Below are 15999 nucleotides of genomic sequence, written 5' to 3' on the forward strand. Positions count from 1 at the left end.
ATAATTTGTCTCTTTATCTCTAAACAGATATTATCAAGACATTAAAGAAACTTGGTCACTGTTAAGAATATGCCTCATTGTGATAGTTTGTATCTTTATCTATGCACATATAAAAAGTAATTTCCTCTGAGTTATGTTTAATATCTCTAAGTTCACTTAGTATTTGCATCTCACAGTATAGGAATCTACTGCTTTATGTCAGCCATATAAGAGTTAACAGAATCCAATTAACTATTTTTTATATTCATATGAACAAATTTAGCCTAGTGTTGAACATGATTTGATGGTGTCTGCACAAAGGTCAAAGTTCAGTTCTGTGCAGATAAGATGACTCACCAGCCTGCAACCAAAAGTCCATGAGAAGACAAAAAGCTGCTGCTAGGATAAAATAACATATATGCTTATGCAGATATAAAAATAGCTCAGCTTCTCCTTGTTTCTGGCAATATGACCTCACTAAGATCTAACTCTGGGATCCTAAATCTGTGCAAACTGACCTAATGCATTTCAGATTTTGAAGATCATGTGGTATTCTCCAATTTAATTACTATATGCTATATTAAGGTTACATTTAAATTTTTTTTATAGAGCGATACATATATATGCATATATATATGCACATACACACGCACACACAGATGATAGATATATACATATTATACCTTTATCACAACTGCTTCCCATCTCCACTTCAACTGACAGACATATAGGAATCCAGCTTCTCAGACAACATTAGATAATCTCAACATGGACAAGAAAAAAAAAAAAAAAAAAACACATCCTAAAAAAAGTATTCTGTGTTATCTTCCAGATCTTAAAAAATAAGGAGTAAATTGTGACTCCGGAGACTGACATTTTGATTCCTGCTGTTCTCCCTTTAAAAGATAGATGCAGTTTAAACTTCCATTTCTGGCCTCCTGGCCCCTGGGATCCGTGCTACTTCCACTTAAGAGAAAGCGTTTTTTCTCTGGCTCCCTCCCTGTGTCTTGCTCTTCCCCCTCCCTCTCTACAGCTTGCAGAGAGCAAGCGAGAAAGCAACACACAGGACTGCAGCTATTCAATCAATCGTTCCGGACTGCACATCCTCATTAGTTCCTTTCAGGCTATTAGCGGACGCCCAACCACTGCCTCCCCTCAGTTACAGCAAATTTCACTGTATTGCACTGATCTACAGAAGAAAAAACATTTCCTGAAATTTATATTCAGCTAGTGCCAAAAGGACACCATTTTACACAGACCCAGTAATGCACACAAATCAATCCCGCCTATGAAAATCCAATTGCGAGTGCTTACTCTATTACTATCTTTGATGCTGGACACTGATTTTCTTTCCATGACTAAACGTTTCTTCACAGTGACATCCTGACCAGTAAGATATAAGCCAAATCACAACAAGCCTAATGACCGAGAGGCTGACAACATAGAGTCTTATATGCCTGCAGTACAAGAAAGTTCCAAGCTATTACTGTGTTTTAAAATAACTTTAAGTCTCTCAACTTCCCCCTAACCATCAGTTAAATGAACCTTAATGTACAAAGCCATTTTCAGAATTAGGCACCCATGAATCCTAGCACATTTCTAAAAAATGGTAGTACAATTAACGGGAATGGCACAAAGCGCTGAATTTAAACAGATCGGTCTGTCAAAGCACACTGAACAAGACCTTCAGACTTCAGGAACATGACTTTAAAGGATGATTATCTAAGTCATGCAATTCAATCTGAAGGGCAGGCAGGTGGAGACGGGCTGGTGAAGGTAGAAGAAAACCTCATCTTCCCTCTGCCCATTACTGATCATTAGAAAGATACATGAGATTGACTGTTACAATATAATATATTTCAATCTCAGAATAACTGATGGAAAAACCAAATTGGGAGGAAAAAAGTCCCTTTAGCAAGGATAAAATGATCTAGTGAACAGTTTTCCTTGACTTGCAATGTTCTGGCTAAGGAAAAAAAAGAATTTCCTTACTGTTTTCCAAACATCTAATTTTAGTTTTCAGGCATATGAACTCATTACGTAAATATATTTCAATGCTTTTATCTATCTGGAATTATTTTGGCTAAAATGAGCAACCACATTTCAAACCCTAACAATACTTTCTTTGTTGTACTTTTCTTTACATTCTCTTTCTGTATTACAAAAAAAAAAACCCTGAACTCTGATGTAGATTAAAGAACGTCACTGGGTTCAAAAAGAAGAAATTAAATTACTTTTGACGTTTGAACAATTGTCTTTAAAGAGGGAAAAGTAAGGAAACAAAATACGCTATATCAACTGGTGATAAGAGGAGGAAGTCTACACTTCTTGACTTTCCCAGCCCCCACCACAACGCAATTTATCTATTGATGTAGAAAAGGCCTTTGAGTATTAAGGTTGTTTAGTGACCAGAAGATTCGTAACTGTTTGAAAGTTGAGAAAAGAATGTATACCCCCAAAACCAAAGTCCACTTTGGAATAGGGGAGTAGCCTCAGGAAAAGCAGAATTAATAACTTGCTGGATTAGTCACAGGCTGGCCAGCATGCTAAACTGATCTGGCTACCTTCGACTTTAAAGCTCCAAGCAGAAAGGAAAGCTGCTACTATGCTCTTAGTGCTACATTTCTGCTGATTTGGATGGAAAATCTATACCAGTTCCAGTAGGCCAAAATTAGACAGCTCTCTACCCTACCTGCCTCATGCTACATACGACTGCATTATTTTTCCCCTGCTGTAAAAAATGAATATTCACTTCATAGTCACAATATTTAATTACAGTCATGTTTAAAATATGCTCACTCTCTTAAGACAAGAGGCATATGATATTGTTTCAGTGGATAAAGGACAAAAACTAATTTGTTCATGTTCTCACCCTCTAAAAATAATGTTTTTCATCTTTAGATTAAAAGGTAAAAAAAAAGTTATAAAAAGCCACTTAAGTTTTAAATATATCTCTTCATTTCTTTTGCCATTGGGTATGAACTGAGATGAGGTGACAACTTAATAACCACGAGAGGTAGCCTCCACTACAGCTCCACGTAGGATGATGTACTGAACAGAGAGAATACTTGGGTGCTCTTTTTACCACCTTTACTATCTGTGTGATTATGTGTAAAGCCATTTAAACCTTTCCTGCTCTGGTCTGCATTAATAAGCTGGGTTATTCAGACCAACCAGAGATGAAGACAAGATGAACGAGTTTATCTGCTTTGACACAAAATTAGCTTTTTGAAAGAATGGGGCTCTCTAAATCCAAAATATATTATTGCAATGTCATTTCCTCAAAATACACATTTTCTTCTATGTCAATGTGCTTTCTTTTGAAAAGTGTGGTAAAATAATTGACAACTGGATAATTATAAGGACAAAGGCCCTTTTGGTGGAAGATGTGCCTATTCAACAAACAGAATTCAACCCTGTCTTTCAGACCTAACAGTGTGTTCATGGCCTTCAGTTTACTTATAATGAAGCCAATGTAGCAGATGGTGTTTCAGGGAGGGAAAAAGGAGGACAGAGAAAGGGAGATGAAGAAGTACAGTAATTTCACTACAGTAACCATAGTGAATAGGTAGAGGCGCTGAGAACTGATGCTTTTGAACCGTGGTGTTGGAGAAGACTCTTGAGAATCCCTTGCACTGCAGGGATCAAACCAGTCAACCTAAAGGCAATGAGTCCTGAATACTCATTGGAAGGACTGATCCTGAAGCTGAAGCTCCAATGCTTTGGCCACCTGATGCAAATAATCAACTCCTTAGAAAAGACCCTAATGCTGGGAAAGACAGAAGGCAGGAGGAGAAGGGATGACAGAGGATGAGATGGTTGGATGGCATCATGGACTCGATAGGCATGAGTTTGAGTAAGCACTGGGAGTTGTTGATGGACAGGGAAGCCTAGTGTGCTGCAGTCCATGAGGTTGCAAAGAGTCGGACACAACTGAGTAACTGAACTGAGAGGCACTGAGAAGGTGAGTGAAAGCCAGTACTTAAGGAATTGAGGAGGTCAGCCTAGTAGATTTATCAGGGAGGGCCACTGAAGACAGGGAGGCCAACACAAAGCTTCTAGAGTAAAGTGCAGCTGGGAGGCCAGTGGGGCTGCAGTCAGGAAGTGGGGATAAATAATAGCAGAAAGACTAAGAGGAATTAGGGCAGGCATGTTCAGATCATGCGGGCTTTGTAGGCCTACACATAAGGACTTAGCTTTTTCCTCTGAAAGAAAAACCACCTGGTGAAATGCACCTCATCCAGATTTACAAGTCACACAAAAATACTACGGAGTACACTGAACCAGACAGTTAAAAATGGTTAAAATAGTATGCTTTATGTTATCTGACTTTTACCACAGTAAAGAAAATTTTTAAATAAAGAAATACTTTGGAGATACACTTCCTGGCACTTTCTTAATTTTTTTTAAAGGACTTTGAATAGTGAATGTGTTTGAAATGATCCTATAATATTATTACGCTCAGAAAGAGATTAAGGCAATGCTTTTATGAACTGAGGGTTAGGTTCCAAAGGCCTGTGCAAATACCTTAACTGAGAACAAGTATCTGTTATGTAATGTCATTGTGATCAAATATAAGTATCAACTATACTTACTTTTTGTTCAGTCACATTTAACTAAATTTCATACACCATCATGTCATATATACATATACTCAACAATAACTACCCAGCTAAAAATGTCACAAATTCTGATAATGTCTACCACTTAGAATGAGCTACCTTTTTTTTTTTTTTAAGTGGAGGAGATGATTCAAAAATACTTTTTTAGGAGGAAAAGATGTACTTCAAAATTATAAGCACCTCTTTTATTAATAATTTGTCTAAGGAAGAAAAATTTTTATGGTAATTTGAGCTACTATTAAATGTTTGTAATGTGCTAACCACTGGGCCTAGTATCTCTATTAGTTCTTGGGGCAGTAGTAGCCAATTTTTTACTGAGGTAGTAGCCAATTTATTATTCTCTTAGATGAAGGTGGAGGCAAAATTTAAGAAAAGATAATAACCTTACCAATATGAAAGTAATTTCAGAAAATTCAAAACAAATGATAAACAGAATGAATAAAGATATTTATAAAGTTTTAATTTGGTGGATAATGATGTAAGGAACCAAAATATCCTTCTCACAGCAAAATTCTCTAGTTATGACAGACCAGAAAATATTACATATTCACAGATGCAGTCAGCTGGCATATATAAATACTTTACTAAATACTTCACATTAACAGCAACCCAAGCCAATTTCTAGTAGTTTTGTGTACAGAATTATAAAACATGAATGAATGTGAATGCTCTGTCAATTTTAATTACTCACATGTCCCATTAATATTTTTGACATTATATTTAGTAAGCAAGTATTCTAATATCATTGTCAAAAAAAAATTCTTTAATTCACTTCAAAAACTTTAAAAAAAATCAACCTCTCAACAAATCATGATAGAAAATTAAATACACACCAAAATGTGTTTCTTCACCCATTTAAGTCACTGGAATTTCAATGTATATGATGTTACTGTGAGTGAATCCACTTCACTATCATCATAAATGATGACAACAATAAATAGGATGTGATAAGTCCATGGCTCAAATCATTAATGAATGAGGTAAGCAAACAACTCATTTCTCCATGCTATGAATTCTAAATTAGGAGAATTCTTCTTCCACAGGAGGCACAGAAGACACTTAAGGAACAGAAAAGGAAGGAAGGAACAATATTGGGAAATGGGCTTGTACCTCTTTAGTAAGAGGGTCTTTAATAACAAATGGCAAGTGTGAAAGAAAAAAAGGCTTCATGACATTTCATACTTTTTGCTGGAGGATTCCTTAAAGGTAATGGGAGCTTAAAGATGCAGGTAGAGAACAATTTTATGAAGGAAAAGTGACAAGAGCAAAGAGGAGAAAATTACACTCTGCATTTATATAGCTGCTAACACCATAGCACCTGGGTGTTTTATAGACTTCACCACTTGATTTTCAGTAGGACATTTCCCTGCCCTATCCCATTTCTACTGCTGTAAAGCCAAAGCACTGATAGTCACTACCATCCAGCTGCTCTGAAATACAAATCCCCAGAGCCACTTTAATTCATCCAATTTGTATCATTTAGACTGCAGTACTTCACTCAGACAAGCAGTCCTTTCAAGTTTGCATGCCCTCGACACATTTCAATACGTACAAATTGGTGCTAGGTACAGAAATGTAGTGAATTCTCAGAAAGGAAAGCCATCCGGTCTCTCCCACCTTTTCTTCACCTCAACAAATTTATCCTTTATTATTATTACTTCTAAAAATTCTTCTTGTTAATATAGTAGGAGAGCAGATATCCCTCTGGTCACGCAATCTGAACACCCACAAGTGTATCGTTTCTTTAACTTAGGGTTTCACATGATGATAATGGATGAGATGATAGAGCACAATTTTTACTGTCAACCAAAAAGACTAAGAAAACAGTTTAGGGATATTTATATGGTTATCTGGGATTCCCTGGTGGCTCAGACAGTAAAGCGTCTGCCCACAATGCGGGAGACCCAGGTTCGATCCCTGGGTTGGGAAGATCCCCTGGAGAAGGAAATGGCAGCCCACTCCAGTACTCTTGCCTAGAAAATTCCATGGATGGAGGAGCCTGGTGGGCTACAGTCCATGGGGTCGCAAAGAGTTGGACACTACTGAGCGACTTCACTTTCACATGGTTATCTTGGGCTTCCCTGGTGGCTCAGATGGTAAAGAAACCGCCTGCAATGAAGGAGACCTGGGTTCGATCCCCAAATTGGGAAAAGCCACTGGAGGAGGGCATGGCAACCCACTCCAGTATTCTTGTCCGGAGAATCCCCATGGACAGAGAGGAGCCTGGAGGGCTACAGTCCATGGGGCTGCAGAGTCGAACACGACTGAGTGACTAAGCACAGCACATATGGTTATCTTAAGTTTCAAATACAAAGCATATCTCTGGTACTTAGTGATAACAACTAGGGATCTTAGTAGTAGTAATAAAAGTATAACAAAGATAACTGCAATACCAAACTATCGTTTTTATTCCTTATTACATGGTAAGTATTTTATGTTAATTTTCTCTTTAATCCTCACAAATCTCTGGAATTGGAATTATGCCCCCATTTCACAGATGGGAAAGGAAGGAGATGATCTATTACTCCACTCAGTTTGCAGGGCTGGTAAAGGCAGAATCAGGATTAGAACCCATGCAGTCTAGATCCAGAGGCTATACTTTTAATTACCATGCATGCTATCCATTCCCCTTGTGTTTTGTATCGTGGACTGTAATGAATAAAAAGTAAGATAAACAATCATGGAAACTCCAGTTTTTCTCATTTCCTCTTAAAAATAACTCAAAGAACTCTAACAAGTGCACATGGTTCTTCATATTTTAAAGAGAATTAAATCATACTCTTTGGTGGATAATTTACTGCAAACGAAACCCCATCAAAGGAAACTCTCAATCCTGGAATGCTGATGCCAATAAGAACATTCTAATGAAGAAACAAAGAGGGGTGAGGCAATGGGGTAAAGAAGGAGAAAAGTTAACTTGCTTAATGAAATGGTAAAAAAACGAACAAAAAAGGAATTAAGCTATAAAGAATTTCTACTACTGATTCTTTGAATTAAAAAGTAGAAAAAAGCTCTCCAAAAAATAAACTGCCCTTAAGGGGATGGATGGATAAGCAGAGCACAGAGTTTTTAGGGTAGTGAAAATATTATGTATGGTACTGTAAGGTAAAGTACATGTCATTATCTGTCCAAACCCACAAAATATACAACATTTAGAAACAATCCTAATGTAAACCATGTATTTTGGGTGATTATGATGTTAGTGTAGGTTCAGCAGCTGTAACAAATGTACCACTCTGGTGGAGGATATTGATAAGGGGGAGACTATGCATTTGTGGGGACAAGGGGACACAGGAAAAAAATCTGTAACTTTCTCTTAATTTTGCTGTGAACCTAAAACTCCTCTAAAAGAACAGTCTTCAAAAAAAGAAAAGAAAACCCATCCATCTGTCCACTTAAAGTAATTTTCAGTACACTTAAGTGGAAAGGTAACTACTTAGGTGAATTCTATAGACAAACATTGATAAAAAGCTTAAGACTTTAGGTTTAGAACGAACAGTCTCCAAATAACTAGAAAGCACTGTTAAGCATAAAACAACTGTTTTGAACATTTCAATCTAATTATTTATAGTGAAGTGAAAGTGAAATTGCTCCGTCGTGTCCAACTCTTTGTGACCCCATGGACTCTAGCCTACCAGGCTTTTCCGTCCATGGGATTTTCCAGGCAAGGGTACTGGAGTGGGTTGCCATTTCCTTCTCCAGGGGATCTTCCCAACCCAAGAATCGAACCTGGGTCTCCTGCATTGCAGACAGACGCTTTACCCTCTGAGCCATTTCCTTAATTTCATAGCTTTGCTTTGGTGAATAATATTTTGTCTTCCATTCTGGAAGACAATATGTCTTCTAATTTATGGAGATATTCTCAGACTTTACCTAAACTTTTCCTATAACTGACTTAATAATGTGTTCTCTTTATTAGTATGTTTCAAATATAATTCTGGATAAATCTGATTTATTCATACCATGATTTCAGTGTTCATCTCTAAAAATCTTTTGTAAAAAGATCTGATTCTTGATTATATCAGGGTACTTTAAGACTAATTTGGGTTTTATTCCCCAACAGACATTAACAGAAAGCACTGAAAGTACTGAAAATATAAAAATATATCAGCCTCTAACATAAAGATGAGAAATTAATCATCTACTGAGGACCAAATATGCATGAGGTGCTATACAAAAAACAAAAATCTCTACAGTGAAAGCAACAGAAAAAGGAGAAACCTATTATCTATAATTCTATAATGTTGATTGGTATACTTCAGCCACCAAACACGGTCAAGTCTCTCTTCGAATGTTGGCTTCATTTTGTTCTCTGTATTTCCACTACCATGTATCACTCTAGTGCAGGACTTTTTATTTTCTCATTGTAGATAATGGCCAGACCCTCCTAACTAATCTCATTAACTCCTGTCTCTCTGCTTAAAGCTATCCTGATCACCATTACCAGATTAAGCTCTCTAAAGCATTACTTTCTTGATATAATTACCTTCCCAGAAATCTTACAGATAGACAATCACACATTGAAAAAAAATATCACCTAGCTCCTACCTTACATACTCTTTCCTGCCAACACTTTGCAACAAATTGCCTTGGTCAGATGATCTCTGATCTTAAACGGGCCATATTAATTTCTCTGTGTCTGTCTTTGTTAATGGTGTTCACTTATCTGCCAAATCTAAGGTAACCTTCAATACCAATTTCAATTCATCTGCTTCCATAAAGCCAGGCCTAATTATTCACAATTCTTTGATTTCCAAGTAATATATTTGTGTAAGTTCCCATTACTTGATTATATGTTCTCTAGTTTGGGGTATCAAACTACCTAAATTTAGGTATTTGAACAATGGCAATTCTGTCTAAATTTTCAAAGGAAATAAATTTTAATAAATAGAACTCTCTCAATTTTAAGTATTTCTCCCACAATGTTTCCATAAACTGTTTGCATCCACTCTTTTCTTGCATGGAACACTGAAATAGAAGATATATGGTAACAAATAAATTTTAACTAAACAACTAAAAAATAGTTCAGCATAGTCTGTTGACTTTTTTCTCCTTTAATAAACACACGTGATCTCACAGAATTGCCAATTTTTTTGTATGTTAAAATGATAAAATAGCAATTTCATATGGTTCAACTTAATTCATAATAAAAATGTTAATAAATTTTCTATTTATTTCTAATTCACATATGGCATTAAAGCATACACGCCACTCCAGTACTCTTGCCTGGAAAATCCCATGGGCGGAGGAGCCTGGTGGGTTGCAGTCCATGGGGTCGCAGAGTCGGACACGACTGAGCAACTTCACTTTCACTTTTCACTTTCATACATTGGAGAAGGAAATGGCAACCCACTCCAGTGTTCTTGCCTGGAGAATCCCAGGGACGGGAGAGCCTGGTGGGCTGCCGTCTATGGGGTCACACAGAGTCGGACACGACTGAAGTGACTTAGCAGCAGCAGTCAAGTTTAAGAATTACTCTCATTTCATGTCTATTAGCTTAAGTCTTACACTATAATTGAGATTTTGGTAAAGAAACTTCATGGGAGATTAAGTTTTTCCTTCTATGCATCATTCTATTTAAAAATTCACAAATTTTCAGGTTGTAGAAGCACACTTAAACATAAATTAATCAGTTTAAGTCTTGATGAAAGTGAAGTCACTCAGTCGTGTCCGACTCTTTGCGACCCCATGGACTGTAGCCTATCAGGCTCCTCCGTCCATGGGATTTTCCAGGCAAGAGTACTGGAGTGGATTGCCATTGCCTTCTCCAGGGGATCTTCCAGACCCAGGGATCGAACCCGGGTCTCCCGCATTGCAGGCAGACGCTTTACCATCTGAGCCACCAGGAAGCCTGCTTTCTTGGGATATCTGCTCAGCTTGATTTCCTCTAGTTTTTTATTTACATACCCATAAAAGAAAAATTTTTAAAGAACTTCTTCCCCCTCCCCTTTTCTAAGGATATCCCCTCAACAAAGGATGTAATACTTAAAAACTCTAAGGTAACCATGACCACCTATGGGCTCAATATGAATTCAATTTCCATGCTCAGGTTTTAGCATGGTTCTTAGCATTTTTTTTTAATTTAGATACTAAAATGTCTATTTATTCATTTGCAATAAAAAACTGAACTATCACTGATTGTAAATACTAATACAAGTGTGATCCAGCATTTTATTCTTTTTCAGAAGTCAAGCTATATGTGAAATCAAACCACAATCAGTGGTACACTTTAAACTACTGATTCAATTTCTTTAATGACTGTAAGTAGTAGAACTACTTACATTTTTATTCCTACTGTAGTCAATTTTAATAAATTATATCTTTCTTTAAAATGTTCATTTTCTCTCATCTTTTTCAAATATATTAGCATAAAGTTGTTCATGATAGTCTGTTAGGTCTCTGATTTTTGTAACTGTTCTTTTTCCCATTTTTAAGATTGTTTACTTGTGCTTTCTCTTTCATCTTGATCAAATCTTGACAGTTTTATTTTCACTGGACTTCTTTAAGAAACAAATTTTAGCTTTATTGATTCTGTTTATTTCTGCCTTCTGTTCTATTATCATCTGCTGTCATTTTCATTATTTCTTTCCTTTAACTTTCTTTTGGTCTATTCTTTCTTTTTCTACCTTGTTGAATTTATTGAATGCTCAATTGGCCCACTTAATTTTATTCTTTTCAATATAAAAGATTAGGGCTATAAGTTTCACTTAATAACTATTTTAGCAATATTTTATAAGTTTTGATATGTACGATTTTTAGGATGTTCAGTTCTATTTCCATTGTTATTTTTTTAGAATTTTTAACTTTAAAACTTTCCAAAAAGAAAAGTTTTAAGAGTAAATTTTTTGGTACTAATTTTTGACTTAGTTCATCTATGATCAAGAGAATATGTTTGTATGATATAAAGAATTTGATTTGTTGAGATTTATTTATGTCTCAATCTATTGTTGGTTTTCATAAAGATTCCACATATACTTCAGAAGACTACATAATTGTCGGACTTCAGAATTCTATTGTGTCCATTAACTGAAGCTTACTGTGTTTTTTTTTGTATCTTCTATACCTTCAACTCTCCGTCCATGGGAAAGACTAAAGGCAGGAGGAGAAGGGGACGACTGAGGATGAGGATGGCATCACCAACTCGATGGACGTGAGTTTGAGCAAGCTTTGGGAGTTGGTAATGGACAGGGAAGCCTGGCGTGCAGCAGTCCATGGGGTGGCAGAGTTGGAAACAACTGAGAGACTAAACTGAATACGCTTAATAATTTTTGTAGATAGGGTCACAGATTTATCAATTTCTCTGTATACTTATGTCAATTTTTGCCTTATAAATTTAAGGCTTTGTTTTTAAGTGCATATAAAACTGCTACAACTTTCTAGTGATTTTTATATTTTGTCACTACTATAGGGATCTCCTTTATTTCTAGCAACATTTTTTGACATAAAGATCCATTTGATTTCATTTTCATGGCTACGGTAGCTCTCTTTTAATCAGTATTTGCCTGGTATATCGTCTCCCAAAACTTTTACTTTTATGGAAGTTTTTTTTGTTATTTTTTGAGAAAATTATTTTTTTTTAATTTATTTTTTTGAAGTATAGTTGATTTATGTGTGTGCGCACACTTAGTCGCTCGGTTATGTCCGACTCTGTGACCTCATGGACTGTAGCCTGCCAGCCAGGTACCTCCTGTCCATGGGGATTCTCCAGGCAAGAACACTGGACTGGGTTGCCATGCCCTCCTCCAGGGGATCTTCCCAACCTGAACTCAGGTCTCCTGCATTACAGGCAGATTCTTTACTGTTTGAGCCATCAGGGAAGCCCAGGAATACTGGAGTGGGTAGCCTATTCCTTCTCCAGGATACCTTCCTGACCCAGAAATCAAACCAGGGTCTCCTGCATTGCAGGCATATTCTTTACCAGCTGACCAGGAAAGCCCATAGTTGATTTATAATATCATGTAAATTTAGGGTATATAGCACATGATTCAGTCATACATATACATATATATCCTCTTTTTTTAGATTACTTACCCTTAAAGGTTATTACATGGGTCCTTGTTGGTTATGTATTTCATATACGGTAGTGTGTATATGTTAATCCTAACCTTCTATTTTGTACCTTTCACCACCACCACCAAACTTTTGCTTTAACCTTCCTAGGTTCTTAGGTCTCTATTTTTTTTTTTTTTGGCTGCACCATGTAGCATGTGTGATCAAACTGGTGTTCCTTGTAGCAGAAGCTGAGTCTTTACTACTGGACCACCAGGGAAGTCCCACTAACATCTCTCTTATTCACAGCATTAAAAACAAAGATTAAGTCTAACATACCTTACTCTTAACATTTTCATATATTGTGTTTTCTGATATAGTTGGATTTTATTTTTACCATCTTATTTTTTCTAGTTACTGTATTTCTATGCTTTTTGTTTTTCTATTTCTCAGAATGACCAAGTTTTTATTTAAAGTTCATTTTCCCCTCCACAGCTTTTGAAGCTATACACTCTATTTTTACTCTTTTAATAGTTGTCGTTAACATTTTAACATGTGTACCTAAAGCCTAGAGCTAGTTCTGATTTTTCACCTTCTGTTGAATAATTCAAAGATCTTAAAATACTTCAATTTCAATCACCCCTTCCTATCTCTGACATAACTACTATTGTCCACTATTTTAGTTTTACCTTATCACAACAGTGGTTATGAATTCCCAGGGGATTTTTGTCCTCCTCTCTCAACAGTCCAGACTAAGATAAATAAGATCTGTCAATTTTTGTCTGTGAGCAGATTTTTAAATTTCCATGTTCACTCTTCAAGGAACTCGTCCTGTGAGGGACAATGGGGTGGGGCGTTCAGTTCTAATTCCTCACTTCAGTCCCTAAACCTATCTCCTAGCTTGTGACCATTAAAACTTAACTTTCAGGAATTCTGAGTCAGAGAAATGCCCCCAGGGCAATTCACTACCTGGATTTTTTAGTTGTTATCTTTTGTTCTCTTCCTGGGAATTTTCTTTCCCTCCAGAGTGGAGAGTTCAGCTGTTCAGTTTAAAATGTTTGTTTCAACAGATACTTACTTGTAAGTTCAGTATCTTAGCTCTCTCTTCTATCTAAGAAGATGCACAAGTCTCCCTAATTTTAAAAGACCTTTTTCTTTGTGTCAGTCACAGGTTTCTCCAGACAAGAGACTTAACCTGTCTCTGTCGAGTCCCTTGGGCTGCAAGGAGATCCAACCAGTCCATCCTAAAGGAAATCAGTCCTGAATATTCATTGGAAAGACTGATGTTGAAGCTAAACTCCAATACTTTGGCTACCTGATGCGAAGAATTGACTCACTGGAAAAGACCCTGATGCTGGCAAAGACTGAAGGCAGGAGGAGAAGGGAACAACAGAGGATGAGATGGTTGGATGGCAACACCAACTCAATGAACATGAGTTTGAGCAAGCTCTGGGAGTTGGTGATGGACAGGGAGGCCTGGCGTGCTGCAGTCCATGGGGTTGCAAGGAGTCGGACACGACTGAGCAACTGAACTGAACTCACTGTCTCACCATCTTCTGTCTTTCTCAATATTATAAAATCTGACTTCTCCCTCAGTTCTAATGAATCAAATAGCACTGATACCTTCACAGGTTATCAAAAGTCTCCTAATGTCCAATCCAGTGTATATTCTGACTTTTCCTGGGCTTTTGTAACCAATGACACTACTGACCGCACTGTTGACCTTTCCTATCTTGTTTTTGTTTTTTTGTTGTTGTTAGTCTCTAAAGTCATGTCTGACTCTTTTGTGACCCCATGGACTGTAGCCTGCCAGGCTCCTCTGTCCATGGTGTTTCTCAGGTAAGAAACTGGAGTGGGGGTTGCCATTTCCTTCTCCAGGGGATCTTCCTGACCCAGGGATTGAACCCATGTATTCTTTACCGCTGAGCCACTTGCAATAACACACCATCCTGGCTGGCTTTCCCCCAACCATTACGACTGTTCTGTATCTCCTCTTTTTCTACCCACCCTATTACCCCCATCTTTGGCGTTCTTCAAGATTCAGTTCCTGCTCTCTACTTTTTCTCGACAGTCTCTCAATAGTACATCACCTACAATTGCTTCAACAGTCTTTCTTTTCTCTGGTGGCTCCCAAACACCACTCTCTACCTGTGACTTCATTTCCAATCATCAGAACTATATTTCTATCCAGATGTATACCAGTCCCCTCAAACTCAATATATCTAAATAGAAATCACCCTCTCTCCTTAAAAACTAACTCCCTTTTCCAACTTCTCTGTTCTTAGTAGTATTACCATCCTTCCAGCTTCAAAAACAGTCTTTGATTCATTTTGTTTCCCATTCCTCAGATCAGTCATAAATTCTGATCGATCCTTTGTAATCTCTCTGTCTATTCATCTCAATTATTCATCTGAACTGTGCAAATATTCATGGGTACCTGAAGTGTACCTGGGTACTGAAAAGACAGAGAATTGAGCCCCTGATGTGAAGGCATTCACAGTCTAGATTAATAATAAATAAGGAAACACATAATTATAATATGGAGAGTTAAATGTTAAAATAGAAGCACTTATTTCATATCTGGACTGCTGTCATAGCTTTCAAAGAGGTTTAACTGCTTCACGGTTATTCCCCCAATGTGACACTTTCAGATATGTCTTCCTAAAAAAACGATCTTGACCATATCTTTTTCTTGTTCAAGAATCTTAATTCTTCTCAATTGCTTTCAGGATTAACACTGTCACTAATGAGCCTGTGATGAAAGATCCTAAACAGTGAGCCACCAAATATCCTTCAAGTATTATTTCTCAACACTTCTTCAAATGAACTTTCCATTCCTTTCAAATCAGTTTACTCTTTAGACATGAATATAATTTAATATTCCTCATGACACTCCCTTCATATAGCAAACTCCACCATTTCCATAAAAATACATTCTATCTTTGAAGATTCAGATTAAAACCTATCTCTATAAGTTGATCTTCAGTATCACTAGCCAAAAATGATGTCTCTATTCTTCAAAGGCTCAAAGCAATTTTTTCCTGGATAAATCATCTTACAATCAGGTACTGTTTTATTTTATTTTTTCCATTGTTGTCTTGAATTATTAATTCTTTCTCACTTAATTGTACATAGTTCATGTTTTCTCCCCAACCAAACTCTATGCTTCTCAGCAGTTCTATCTTCTACTTCTTTGTATCCAGCCACAGTACCTAACACAGTATCTTGTTTATGAGCAAGATTTGAAACAGGGGTAGGGTTTGGAAAGTTCAGTTTGGATGAAGGAACACAGATGATATTAATAGAAGAAACAGCACATGCAAAGATTAGAAAGGGCAAGGTTTGTCCCAGATAGAGAAAATTAATCAATTTGGTAGAATGAACGGTCCTCCCTATCTCTGGCTTAGCA

General features: G+C 36.9%; 1 protein-coding gene across 7 annotated transcripts in view; it reads right to left on the minus strand.

The window, feature by feature from the left end:
* RASAL2 (RAS protein activator like 2) overlaps positions 1-15999 on the minus strand; it is a 392077-nt gene that overhangs the window by 104114 nt on the left and 271964 nt on the right. The gene's annotated exons all lie outside the window — the stretch shown is intronic.

The sequence above is a fragment of the Bubalus bubalis genome, chromosome 5 (assembly GCF_019923935.1).
Source record: "Bubalus bubalis isolate 160015118507 breed Murrah chromosome 5, NDDB_SH_1, whole genome shotgun sequence".
In the NCBI taxonomy this organism is placed as follows: Eukaryota; Metazoa; Chordata; class Mammalia; order Artiodactyla; family Bovidae; genus Bubalus; species Bubalus bubalis.